The sequence below is a fragment of the Spinacia oleracea genome, chromosome 4 (genome assembly GCF_020520425.1).
Source record: "Spinacia oleracea cultivar Varoflay chromosome 4, BTI_SOV_V1, whole genome shotgun sequence".
Classification (NCBI taxonomy): Eukaryota; Viridiplantae; Streptophyta; class Magnoliopsida; order Caryophyllales; family Amaranthaceae; genus Spinacia; species Spinacia oleracea.
This window is the reverse complement of record NC_079490.1, coordinates 88,745,832-88,758,659: the sequence shown is the minus strand read 5'-3', so window position 1 is coordinate 88,758,659 and position 12,828 is coordinate 88,745,832. Positions and strand designations below refer to the sequence as shown.

The 12,828-nt window shown below is 35.9% G+C and overlaps 1 long non-coding RNA gene across 1 annotated transcript; it reads left to right on the top strand.

Annotated features, from left to right (window-relative positions):
- The first annotated feature begins 2,322 nt into the window (after positions 1–2,322).
- LOC130459563 (uncharacterized) lies at positions 2,323–8,570 on the top strand. The gene is made up of 3 exons (XR_008919052.1): positions 2,323–2,781; positions 4,901–4,990; positions 7,872–8,570. It is a non-coding gene; the product is annotated as an uncharacterized lncRNA (long non-coding RNA).
- Positions 8,571–12,828: the final 4,258 nt, after the last annotated feature.

Below are 12,828 nucleotides of genomic sequence, written 5' to 3'. Positions count from 1 at the left end.
GAAGAGGGGGTGTTGTTGTTATCAAACGTCGGAGCTACAATGTTGTTGGCGGTGGCCGTAGCACCGCGGGCAGCCTGTGCTCCCCCTCTACCAGCATTTTTCTTGCCACAACCACGTTCTCTTGTACCATTAGGAAACCCAACCCGCTTGTAACAAAAATCATACTCGTGACCGGTGCGGTCACAGTAAGTGCAATGAAGCGGAGGATTGCTTGCTGGTACCTTGGGAAGTTTTGGTGCAGAGGCTTGGACAGCAAAACTCACTATGTCTCCTTTACTATCTCGACCACGAACAATATTTTTGTGTCGTTCTTCTTGAGTCACAAGGGAGAAGGCTTTGTTCAGAGTAGGGAAGGGATCCATGCCAAGGATTTGGGTGCGAATAGCACCATATTCTTCATCATCTAGACCCATCCGGTCACACTCCACCCGCAATTTAAGTTTAGCGGCGGCGTCACATGTACACCCACAAGTAAGGTCTTCTGTTCCATACAAGGCATCCCAAAGAGCAGTGAACTTGTTGTAAAAAGTCACAATAGTCGCCCCTTTTTGACGGAGTGTATGATATTCATTCTTCAACTGATGTATGCGTGGTCCATTGACAGTAGCATAACGCTCCTTTAAATCAGTCCAAAAAACAATAGCAATTTTATGATTAACAACACTAGATTGAATAGAAGCATCAAGAGAATTGAATATCCATCCACAAATAGTTGAATTATTTGATCGCCAAGCGATAAATTCGGGGCTTGTCTCATCGGTTGGTCGTTCAATTTCACCATAAATAAAACCAAGCTTATTCTTTCCGGCCCTCAAGGCCATTGAGAATGGCTTTAGACCAAACATCATAATTATCTCCAAGAAGAACACATTTGGTAATAGGCATACCTAGACCTTCGGAAGGGTGGAGAAAATATATTGAAGTGGTGTCATGAATAAGTTGAGGTTTTCTGTCTGTATCTTCGCCTCCTGCCATGTTGGTGGATGAGAAAAAAATTCTGCTTTACCAGAATAAAGCAAAGTACACCCACGTTTGAAGAGAATAGGGATTCGGCAACGAAGGATGATGAACAAGCAGTGAGATTAAAGGGGAAGAAAAAAATAATTACGGAAAGAAAAAAATAATTACAGGGTCTTTAAACCCTAAGCTACTGATACCATGATAAAATGTGGAGAAGATAAATCTGTTATATCTTTTCTTGTTTTTGCCAATATACAACCTATCAAATATATATACGGAAAGTATGCTATAGGAAGGCAAGAAGGCAGAAGCTGAACAAACATATACTTAATACAGAGAAGACTAGGGGTGCTTATGAGCTCCCCGAACTCGCGAGCTACTCGAACCCGACTCGGTCAAAGCTCGGTCAAAACTCGACTCGAATCAGCTTGACTCGAGCTCGAGATCGACTCGAAAATTTAACGAGTCGAGTCGAGCAACTTGATACTCGACTCGAAAAGCTCGAGAAGCTCGAATTATATATACATAATAAAAACTGTTATAAAAATATAGATGTTTTATTTTATCATTTTTATTCATCATTTTATGTTTTAATTCTTTAATAAAAATATTTTTTTTCTTCCTAAAATGGATGAATAAGTTATTAAGGACAAAAAAAAATAATCTAATTCGTCCATATGGATTACACTATTTGGCAGTCAAAATATCTCCTACCGTTACTCCAACGTTGGTACATAAATAAGGGAGGAAAGAAGAAAATAAGTATATTCATTTTGTCCCACATGGGTAAATAAGTGAGGGAGGAAAAAAGAAAATGTTATATTAACTTTGTCCACATTGGTAAATAAGTGAGGGAGGAAAGGGGAAAAGGGTTATAAGTATTACTCTTTGAGTATGAAAGTGTACAAATCACTTCCATTGGGCTTTCATTTGGGCTAATGGATATATTGATTTGGGGTATAAACTTACTTTTTATAAGATTTAAATTTGATTTAAGTGCTGTCAAAAAAAAAAAAAAAATTGATTTAAGTTGAATTTAAGGTCAATTTTGTGTTTTCAAGTCGATTACGAGTCAAGTTTTAGCTCGAGTGCTTGTGTTTTCGAGCCGACTTCGAGTCGAGTTCAAGCCGAGTTCGAGCTTGAGTTTAGTTTTTGAGCTCGACTTTGAGTTTTCGAGCTGATTTCGAGCCGATTTTGAGTCGAGTCCGAGCTCGGGTTTAGTTTTCGAGTTTGAAAATATTAAGCTCGCGAGTTTTCGAGTCCAGTTTGACTATGAGTTTTCGAGTTCGAGTCGAGCTTAGCCAAACTCGAGCTCGACTCGGCTCATTAGCATCCCTAGAGAAGACCAACAGCCTAAACAACTCGAACAGCCTAAACATAGTAGCTCCAATAAAATCCACCATTAAAATCACCACCGACCACTTCGCTCGCTTCCCCTCCTCACTGGCGCTGTCCCGCCATGACTGTAGTTGTTCTTTTTGTTGCCGCCCTTTTCTCCCTCCTTTGTGTTGTCGGCTCTGTTATTACCTCACCACCGCCGACGACGGTGGCCTCTTGTTTTCACCATTGATACTCCATCTTCTATTGGGTAAATTACTAAACTTCTATTAACTGATTTGGTTTGAATGAATTAACTCCCTAGCTTATCAAACCTAAACCGTTGATTCCATCCTCTCTCTTGTTGGTTGCGCCGCCCTTTTGGGTTGCCGGTGTGTTGGTGTTCCATTGTCGATGCCGTTTTCCCTTGCTCATTGATGTGGGTTGTTGTTTCTTGTTGCTCGTTCCTCTGCTTCGGTTTCCCTTGATAAATTGCACTCACTGGTATTTTTCCCCTTTGATTCGTAGTTGTTGCCTTGCTTTACTCTTTATCATGTCCCTCTTTTATTTTAATGAAACAAAAGTGGATTGTAGGATATTTAGGATATTTCATGAAATACCCCCGAGTTTTGAAGTAATTCACCAAATGCCCATCAAGTTCTAATAATTCACCAAATATCCCTGACAATTGACTTAATGCCCCAAATACCCTTACTGATAACGGTCTGTTAGTCCGCCGTTAGCCTAATTTCATAATTCACCAAATGCCCCTTTTTAAAAATTTTATTTCACCAAATACCCCTATTATTAAACTTATTTCACCAAATGCCCCAACCTTAAAAATAGTTATTCTGATGTTCCAACGTCTAGTTTTTTCGTTTGAAAATTAGTCGTTGCTTATTGTTTGCTTATGCCTTCTTGATCCACTAAAGTCGTGATAATATCTAAAGGCTAATTTTGAACAAACGTTGTAGTACGAAGAAAAAATAATAATGTTGATTGTGTGTTCCACTCAATACAAAGCTACACAATTTATAGGTATCAAAATAACAAATTAAGCCTTATAATAAGGAAGAAAGATACTTATGAAATGAATCCAAACAACAAAGAAAATCAATGTTCTGATTAACGAGTGGGATATCTTGAAATGACAATTTGTACATTAAACTCAAGGCATAATCCAAAGAGAAGCTAGTAGGAAACTTATTCCTGATTTACAGCTACAATGCCAATTATGAGCTTTGGATCTATTGACGTCACAAGGAAATTTGACAAGCATCGACTCATCGTACACAAATTCAACTCCACTGCTTCAACCTAGGGACGGGAAACACTTGAGGAGAATCTCAGAACCTGTTTCGAGCTCCTGTTCTAATATGGTCAGTGGAGGAACCAATCTCACTATTTTCCTTTTCCAGCAGTTAATATTAACAATTTAACATTCCTGAATTTCGACAAGCATCAACTAGCGGGCCAACTTGTACATCCAACTCTATACCAATAATAAGACCCTGCCCTCGGACTTCTTTCACATGTTGTTTGCCTCCCAATTGCTTTGCTAAGAGTTCTCTGAAGTCTTAACTTTTCTTTGCTAAAAGTACTTGCTTGCTCTCCTGAGTCCTAAGTTCTGTATGTCCATCCCAAACCATGACATAAATAGGATTAGTCTTTCTTCATTTCAAAATCAAAGTAAGATGCCTTGTATTGACATTACAGTATCATCATTTTCTTCATTTGCTTCAAGTCCTATTGCATCTTACCATTTCCCCTATTTTCAGTACTTTCTCCTTCGTCTAAGCTTCCCCTGTATTGTCCTTCATGCTACTGCCCCCTATTTTCTTGCTCAACTACTCCCTTGCACCATCTCAGATTGTTGCAAGGATCACACTTGTAGTACAACCTTTGTGGATTGAGTGTTGTATCGGAGCTTCAGATGACAAATTTCCTATCACAATAGCAAAATTGGTTAGGTACTCTAATATATGTGGACTCATTGTGTGTGGATGATGATTTGGAAACAAAACTCATGACACAAATCTAATGCAATTAGCAAAGCAAAGAAAAACAATATCTAAATTACAAGAAACATTCAGAAAGTGGGTTTTTATAGCCAAGCAAGATCAACAGCTACTTTTCAAACGAAAAGACTAGTCGTTGGAACATCAGAATAACTATTTTTAAGTTTGGGGTATTTGGTGAAATAAGTTTAATAATAGGGGTATTTGGTGAATTATGAAACTAGGCTAACGGCGGACTAACGGACTGTTAAAAGTAAGGGTATTTGGGACATTAAGTCAATTGTCAGGGGTATTTGGTGAATTATTGGAACTTGATGGACATTTGGTGAATTACTTCAAAACTCGGGGGTATTTCATGAAATATCCGTTTATTAAAGTATACTAAGTGGGATTTCATTTGTTTTATATGGTAACCTAAAATCAGGAGCTATGCACTTGGTATTGATTTGTTGTGAGAACTTATCTTTCGTTTAATGAGGTTTAAAGAAATAAATTGTCTTGTTATTGTAAAATAATTTCGAGAACAAAAAAAGGGGGTGATTAAGGAATTTTCCATTTGTTTTACTTTGGAGATTGTTATTAATTCTTAGTTATTGTCTTTGGAGGTAATTAAATATTAAAGAATGATCATGGATTAAAGGGATCGATGGTGATCGAGGAATGAGATTCTTGGAGGTTAGGTGTGACGATTGAAGGTAAACATTGTCCTTCCACCTTCTAAGTGAAAAATGGGTGTTTACTTTATTTCTTTTAAATTGTGTTTTACATCAAAGAATTGGTACTTACGAATTGTGTTTTATGAACTAATATGATTATATATTTCTGGAGATTTTGCAAAATAAGTTGGTTGAAAGTTATAAAAGTTTATTGAACCAAAAAAAATGAGTGCTCCAATACTAAGAGCTATGCTTGACTTGATTATATGTAAGACATATATGGTCCGTGTGTGTGTTATATATAGGGTTTATGTTGTGAAATATATATAGGATTTATGTCAAAAGGAAGTTCGTATTGTGTTATGGATTTGAGTTAGAACCTATTGATCTCATTTATAGGAGCGATATCAAAACTTTATCTTTATAAGAGATCTTGTGATGTATCTCAAACAATTATGGATTGTTTTCTAGCTAGATCATACGAATGAGTATGAAAATTTTGAATTAGTTCTATTTGAATTTTTTTTGGTAAGGACTACTAGTTACGATATGATATAATACAAGGTTGGGACTTTTGATTATATTTTTAATTATTTACTATGGAATCGTGAATCTAATCTAGTATTTGAGAAGTTTATAAGCTATCTCTATGAATTAATTATTCTCCTCTTTTCTTATGGTATTATGGACTAGAGAATAATGAATTATCGTTAAACGATACTCAGTTTGTGAAGTATTACTAGTTATTATATGATTTTTAACTTGTGTTAGTGGTTTATACGAGTATACTCGAAATGAACGTCTTGTATTCGATTTGATAGGTTTGGAACTATAGAAATAATCTATGCGATCTTTTAAAAATATAATTTGAGTACTCCAACATATTATGTTGTTTTAATTAATTAACTGATTTTCCAATTATACACTATAGTCTGTATTTACCAAATTATTCTTTGCTTAACTAATTATGATATGATATTTAATATATATATATATATATATATATATATATATATATATATATATATATATATATATATATATATATATATATATATATATATATTTTTAAAACATTTGATTAACATAATATTTCAATTTGAGATCTTAATGTGATTTCTTTAAAGGGTACGTACTTTTGAATTTGAAAGATTATTATTATTACTTGATTAAGTATGATATAATATAAGCTATTTATACTTTGAAGATTCGATTGAGGGAGTTATATGTATAGTTCTATGTGTCTTATGCTTGATAAGAATTTTCGATTTTGTGATAAATAAAAACTTAAGAGAGATATATTATTTAACTTGAGTTTATAACTATATGCGATGGAATGGAGAATTAAATCAAGTTGACTTGTTTAATTTGAACTATTGGGCTGATTTAGTATAACTCGTATGCATCTGGTATTATCCATAAGTGAGATTCATATGATCAATACTTGAATCTATGGAGGTTGCATGTTATAATTGAGCTTTTAAGCTTACTATGTTAAGCATTATACTATTATGAATTGTGACTATGAGTTTGAATGGCTGGAAAGTGTGATATTTGGGTTACAAACCGAATTGGAATGGAATTACAAGTGTGCGTTTTAAGGTTAATGATTTTGGGGAATTAAGATTGAGTTTTTACAGTATCTAGAGTCGTGAGTATATAGTTTGAGATAAGTTATGAACATCGAATATGCCTTGGGCTACGCTTGTACTTGAGGGGTTTTCAAGAAAATTGAATTATAGATATGTGTGCACTAAACTTAATACGTTTTTCAAGATTCACGTATACAAAGTTTGTGAAAGATGTGAATATTTTGTTATTATTTTTAAACGATATTTTGGACATTATTATCATAATCTTGTTATAAGATTTCAGTGTGTATTCAAGATATTTGTATAAGATTTTTTTGCGAAATTAGATTGTGAATAATTGTGTTATATGGATTTCTTATGTTTTTAACTGTGTTTTGGTGGGGAAGAAGCCGTTAACAACGGCCATGAACAACACTTGTGTATTTTTGTGTGATCTGTGTAAATGCACATATGTGCATCTGTGTAAATGTACATCTGTACATCTGTGTGGGGACATATCCTAAAAGTCTTGCAAGCATGTGTAAAAAGGTGGGTGAGGACCCCTAAAAGTTTGGAGACAATGGTTATTCAACCCGTCTCTATTCGTGTTCTCTTCCCCCAATTAGTATATATGTTTTAAAGATAAAATATGTTCAATTTGCTAGAGTAAGCAAACACGGAGAAAGTATTCATGTATGTGTGTTTTGAAATATCAACCATATATTATTTGCAAAATCCTAATTATGTTTTTGATACGTTATCTAGTATTTATAAGAACTATTTCTCTAAGAGTTATAGTTATTGTGATTAATTTGGAGAGTTGATTAATGTGATCAATCATAGATAGAGTATTGGTTATTTCAAAAGATATATGTTCTAGAAGAATACATGTTGGGATGCGAGACATACGATATAGAGCATAACTTATTTCCATATCTTAGATGGGATGTTGCTAATTAAGCTATACTAAAGATTATGCCAGGTTCTGCAAATAGATTATGAGAAGCGATTTAAGAAGCCTAGTGAGTTATTTTCTAAGTGTATATTAGATGCTGATCTTTAGGGATATTTTTAAGTCCGTGGAAGCTATGAGAAATGCAAACTTATTTTTGTTTCTTTGATCAGATACGTAAGTTTATATTCAAAATTTTCATGTGAAATGCTTAAAGTTATTCTAATCTGTTTAGAGCTAAATTTGAAATCTGATTTTATTCGCATCAAATCAGTTTTATCTTTGAAATAAATACATCACGATATTATGTTTTAAGCCACCAAAATGAGTTTCAGGTTGGACAATGTGTACTCAGTTTCCCTGACTTTGTTCTTTGAACCTGTCCTGGTGGGGGCAGAATCCTTTTTAATGACTTTGTAGGTATTGTGTAAGCTCGGATGTGGATTACAGATGTGATTGAGGAAGGAATAATTTTGCTGAAACGTTATAAGGCTATCAAGAATTATGATAGGCTAAGATATCTTGTGTATTTATAGTTGATTATAAGGGTTAATTCAGGTTTTGTTTTGTAAATTGAATTCTAAGTGTAATTAGTGAGGAATAAGTAGTTCTAAATAGCAGCTCAAAAGTGTGGGCTGTTATACTATCCATGCCGAAGCAGGTATTCAAGTTCTACACCAACGTCTAGGCTATCCATGCCGAAGCAAATATTCAAGATTCTACAACAACGTCTAGGCTATCCTAGCCTACTCTCTTCCAATAGACCCGAAAAAATCACCAATTGGGTCATTATATACAAATGCCAAGTACAAAATTCAAAAAAAAAAAAAAAAAGTTCAACATTCTACAAAGTTCCAACAGTTCAAGTTCACGTGGCTACCAAATAATTTTCTTCCTACAAGATACAAGAAGTCTACTACCATACAAGCGTCTTATCAATAAAATATTTCAAGCACAAAAATCGAAACTACATGCAATCCTAGAAGTTATTTCATAAACAAAACTTGAAATACTTACATGGACAAGGCAAGAGCAACAAGATCAAGGGGAGAGTAGTCGACCTTTGAAAAAGAAAGAAAGAAAAGAAAATGAAAGGGCTATTCTAAGGGCATGGCAAGGGGGGTATTTATAACCCAGCCCTGCGCTGAACGCGGGCCCTGGCACCGGACGCAGCGCCTCTGTGCATGCGCGAAAGATTCTCCTGCGGTCCTCCCTGCTGATTACACGTATTTTGCTGCTACGGTTTTCTGCACCAGGCATCAAACATCAAATCATACTACGTTCCGAAAATACGAGTATACATCTCTTTCTCCAACATCAACACATAAGTATTTCAAGAATGCAAAGTCCGAAAAATACAAGAATTCAAGCATTCGACTCCAAACGGACCCAAGCTCTAGGAAAGTCAGCCGAAATTTCAAAATCTTAAGAGTCAATAAAAAACTCTTCCCCTAGTGGACACATCCCCATCGGATCAACTCCGGGTATTCAAAATTCAAGATTCAAAATTCAAAAACTCAAAATTTTCGATGCCAAGTTCCGTTCTGAACCAAAGGCAGAAAAGCAGTACAAGAACAAATCAGAGTCGTCACAACCGCACGGAGGCAGACTCTATCCTTTTTCCTAACGCTTGTCTTGTGCAGGTACCGGCGTACAAATAATGGTCTTAATTACAGAACATCTTGACCGTTCTCAGTCCCTATTCGAAAACTTTGACTATCGCTTTCCTAACCGAACGCTCAGTCAAAGTGGTGGCTTCTATAGACACCTAAATCGTGTCTCCCGTATGGGATAATGACGATACTATTATCCTTGTTAGGTGGTTGGTACAACTCCGTGCGGAAGTCCCGATTGCTAAAATATATTCCAAAGGCCAAGAGCCAAAGTCCAATTCCCGAGCCCGTTCCCATTACGGGACTCGGTACAAAATTCAATTTCCAAAAATCAATTTCAAAATCCAAACACAATCTCACCCAATGGACCTCTCCATTGGTTGTACAAGGCCTTTTCCAGTCAAAATGACACTAAGCAATCCAAATTTGGGCGCCGACCCACAAAACCTAGCAAGCCGGGACCCGTCCCGTAAGACCGAATTCAAAAACCCGAAAACAGCTTGTTTTTTGTCCCAAAATCAAAGCCTTAATCATTAAGATTTCACTATGTGCCAACTTCGTACAATTCATACAAAGGTACACCTACAAAAGACAAATGCAAGGACGGCGCCATCGTCCTTTCTTTGGCGTTTCCTGAGCCACGTCGCCTGCGTCAGACGCAGGACCCTGCGCTGGGCGCAGCTGGCTTTTGGAATTTAGCCATCTAATCTTCTATTTAAACCGTAACTTCCAAGCATTTTAGGGCGGCAAATCAGAAACCAAACGTCGTAATTTTGAAATCCAATCTCAAAATCAAAACACAAAAATCAATTTTCGATCTACAAAATTCCTATACAATTTCAAATATTCAAGCAATTGGGAGCACTAATCGGAAATCCAACCTAACCCTAACTAGGTAATTCCGAATCCTTACTCAAATATACAATGTATTCTATCCTTCTACATTTCTAATACAAAATCCAATGATGTAACCACTTAGGTTTCATACCTTTGGGTAACTAGGAAAATCATACAAAGGTGTCATCTTTGGGGAGGTTTCATACTTGAAACCCTCTCCAAATGATTGTCCAAAAACACCATTTCAATTATGGCATGAAAGATTCAATTTATTCCAAAATGATTAGTAAAGTTGACACTTTTTCTCTCAAAAGTGTTACTTACAACAATCACATATTTTTATGAAATCAACACTTTTTATGATTCAAGTACAAAGTTCAAGATTCCATGATGTTTAAGGTTGTTTGTAATCACTTCCTTAAACTAGAATCATTTTCAAGTTATGGAGCAAATTAAAGGTGAGGCCTTTTCAGCATTAAAAGGTTTAATCTTTGAGATTCAAGACTCCATATTTCAATGTTCAAATATAAGTCTCATTTTCAAGATTCTATGATGTTTAAGGTTGTTTGTAATCACTTCCTTAAACTAGAATCATTTTCAAGTTATGGAGCACATTAAAGGTGATGCATTTTTGACATTAAAAGGCCTAATCTTTGAGATTAAAGACTCCTAAGTTCAATATTCAAGTTCAATGTTCAAGATTCAATGTTCAAAGTTCAATTTCAATAATCAAAATCTAAGACACTTTTGGATGAGCAACTCATCCTAAAGAAGAGATTTTTAGAATTGAATCCGTGTCGGACACACTTATAATTAAGTAGTCGTTTGGCTTTCGGATCTTAAATACAATAGTACAATTTCAATATCGCAATTTCAATATCGTCATTTCAATATCGCAATTTCAATAACGCATTTCTATATCGCACCTTTCAATAACGCATTTCAATATCGCACCTTTCAATAACGCATTTGAATATCGAACCTTTCAATATCGCATTTCAATATTGCACCTTTATTCTTGCTATTTCAATTCCGCACTCTTTACTCGCATTTTTTTAAGGTGATGTGGTTTTGTACGCACTTTCAATAATTCATTTACTCATTGTGATGTTGCTTTACTTGTTAATTGCTTTCATCACATCACATGCTAAATCCAACAAAATGCAAAGTTACATCACGCTTAACAAAGATAATTTCTTGGACAAACCGGCCTTAGGTTCCTTCAAATTAACTTTAAAGCGAAGTGGTCACGATACAAGTAGAAATTCTATGTTCTAAATTCAAAGTTCAAACCCACGTAGTGTCATGGCTAGGGTTATTCGAAAATGCTTCTTGTCATGTGCTCGAATACAATTTTTAAAGCTCGCAGAATAAGCACTTCGTTCCCTTGCCCGGATCTCACCCATCCGTTTCTAAAATTCAATGCCTTATCCACTGAAGAGTCAATTTTGGTCTTTCCAAACGGGACCCTTAAAATTGGTTAGTGTGGACTCCTTTGAAATCTAAAAACATACAAAGGCTCGTAGGGGAAATACAAAAAAGGAAAGTACAAAAAAAACCCTACAGGAGCCCCTGGTATTGCTGGCTTTAACACTCGTGGATTTGAAAGATAGTCCTTGATAGGGTCAAATGCATGTTGACAGTCTTCGTCCCATACCTCGGGCTCACTCTTGCGGATTTTTCGAAACACTGGCTCACAAATCATGGTGAGTTTTGAAATGAACTTGCTGATGTATTGTAACTTTCCAAGGAACCTAAAAAAGCTGAGAGACTTTCTCCCCAAGTTTTCTCTCGGTGCATATTAGCTTAACGTGCACCGTAGCCATGGCAAGGAAATCTGGCTCGAAATCTCAAAGCAGCAAGCATGAAAATGGTAAAGGCAAACCTCGAGGACCATCATCGGATTCACAAGCTTTGAAAACACGCAGTATTGAAGAGGTTATGGGGGTAGAAGCACTGGATTTTGGGCTCGAAAATGAAATTTTCACGCCAAAATCATGATTGCAACATCTTCAAACTCGATAAGAAGTGAGGCATTCGTTTAATGAGTTTATGGAGGTGATTCATGGCTCAACAAATCAGATGAAAGAAGGTAATGCTCGATCTAATATGGAAACGGGTGCGATTTAAATTCCTATATTGCATCAATTTGATGAAGTTGCTGCTACTGATAGTGCACCTATTATTGATAATAATGTTGAAATACCTATGAAATCGAATCCAGAACAGTCTGATTCTGATAATATTGATGTTAGTGAAATTCAAAGTGATGAGAGTAACCCTGTTGAAATCGATTTTGATGATATTCAAGAGGAGATTGATTTTTGGAGTTCAGATGTGGTGTGCTACATTGTGGGGGCTAATCCTCCTATCAATGTCATGGAGGGTTTCATTCGAAGGATATGGAAATAGTTGAATGTTGACATGGTTGTCATGGTGAGAAAGGGGGTTTTCCTGGTGAGATTTCTTACTATGGACTCGAGAGATAAGGTGTTGAAAGGACACTATTTCTTTGATAGCAAACCCCGTATTCTGAAACCTTGGAACTCTGATCTGAACATGAATACACCAGAGCTTCAATCTGTGCCAATTTGGGTGCAATTAAAGTTAAACTTCAAATATTGGGGGGAAAAGGAATTGTTTAGGACTGTGGCACAATTAGGCAAGCCACTAAGGAGGGATCAGGCCACAATCTGTAGAGATAAACTTCAGTTTGCTAGAGTCATGGTGGATGTGCCATTGTCTCAAGAATTACCTGATTTTATCTCTTTTATAGATGAGAATGGCATTATGGTGAGAGTTTCCATATTTTATGAGTGGAGGCAAACAATGTGCACTAAATGCAAGATGTTTGGTCACCTACAGACTGAATGCAGACATGGTCAGAAGAAGATTTGGGTTAGG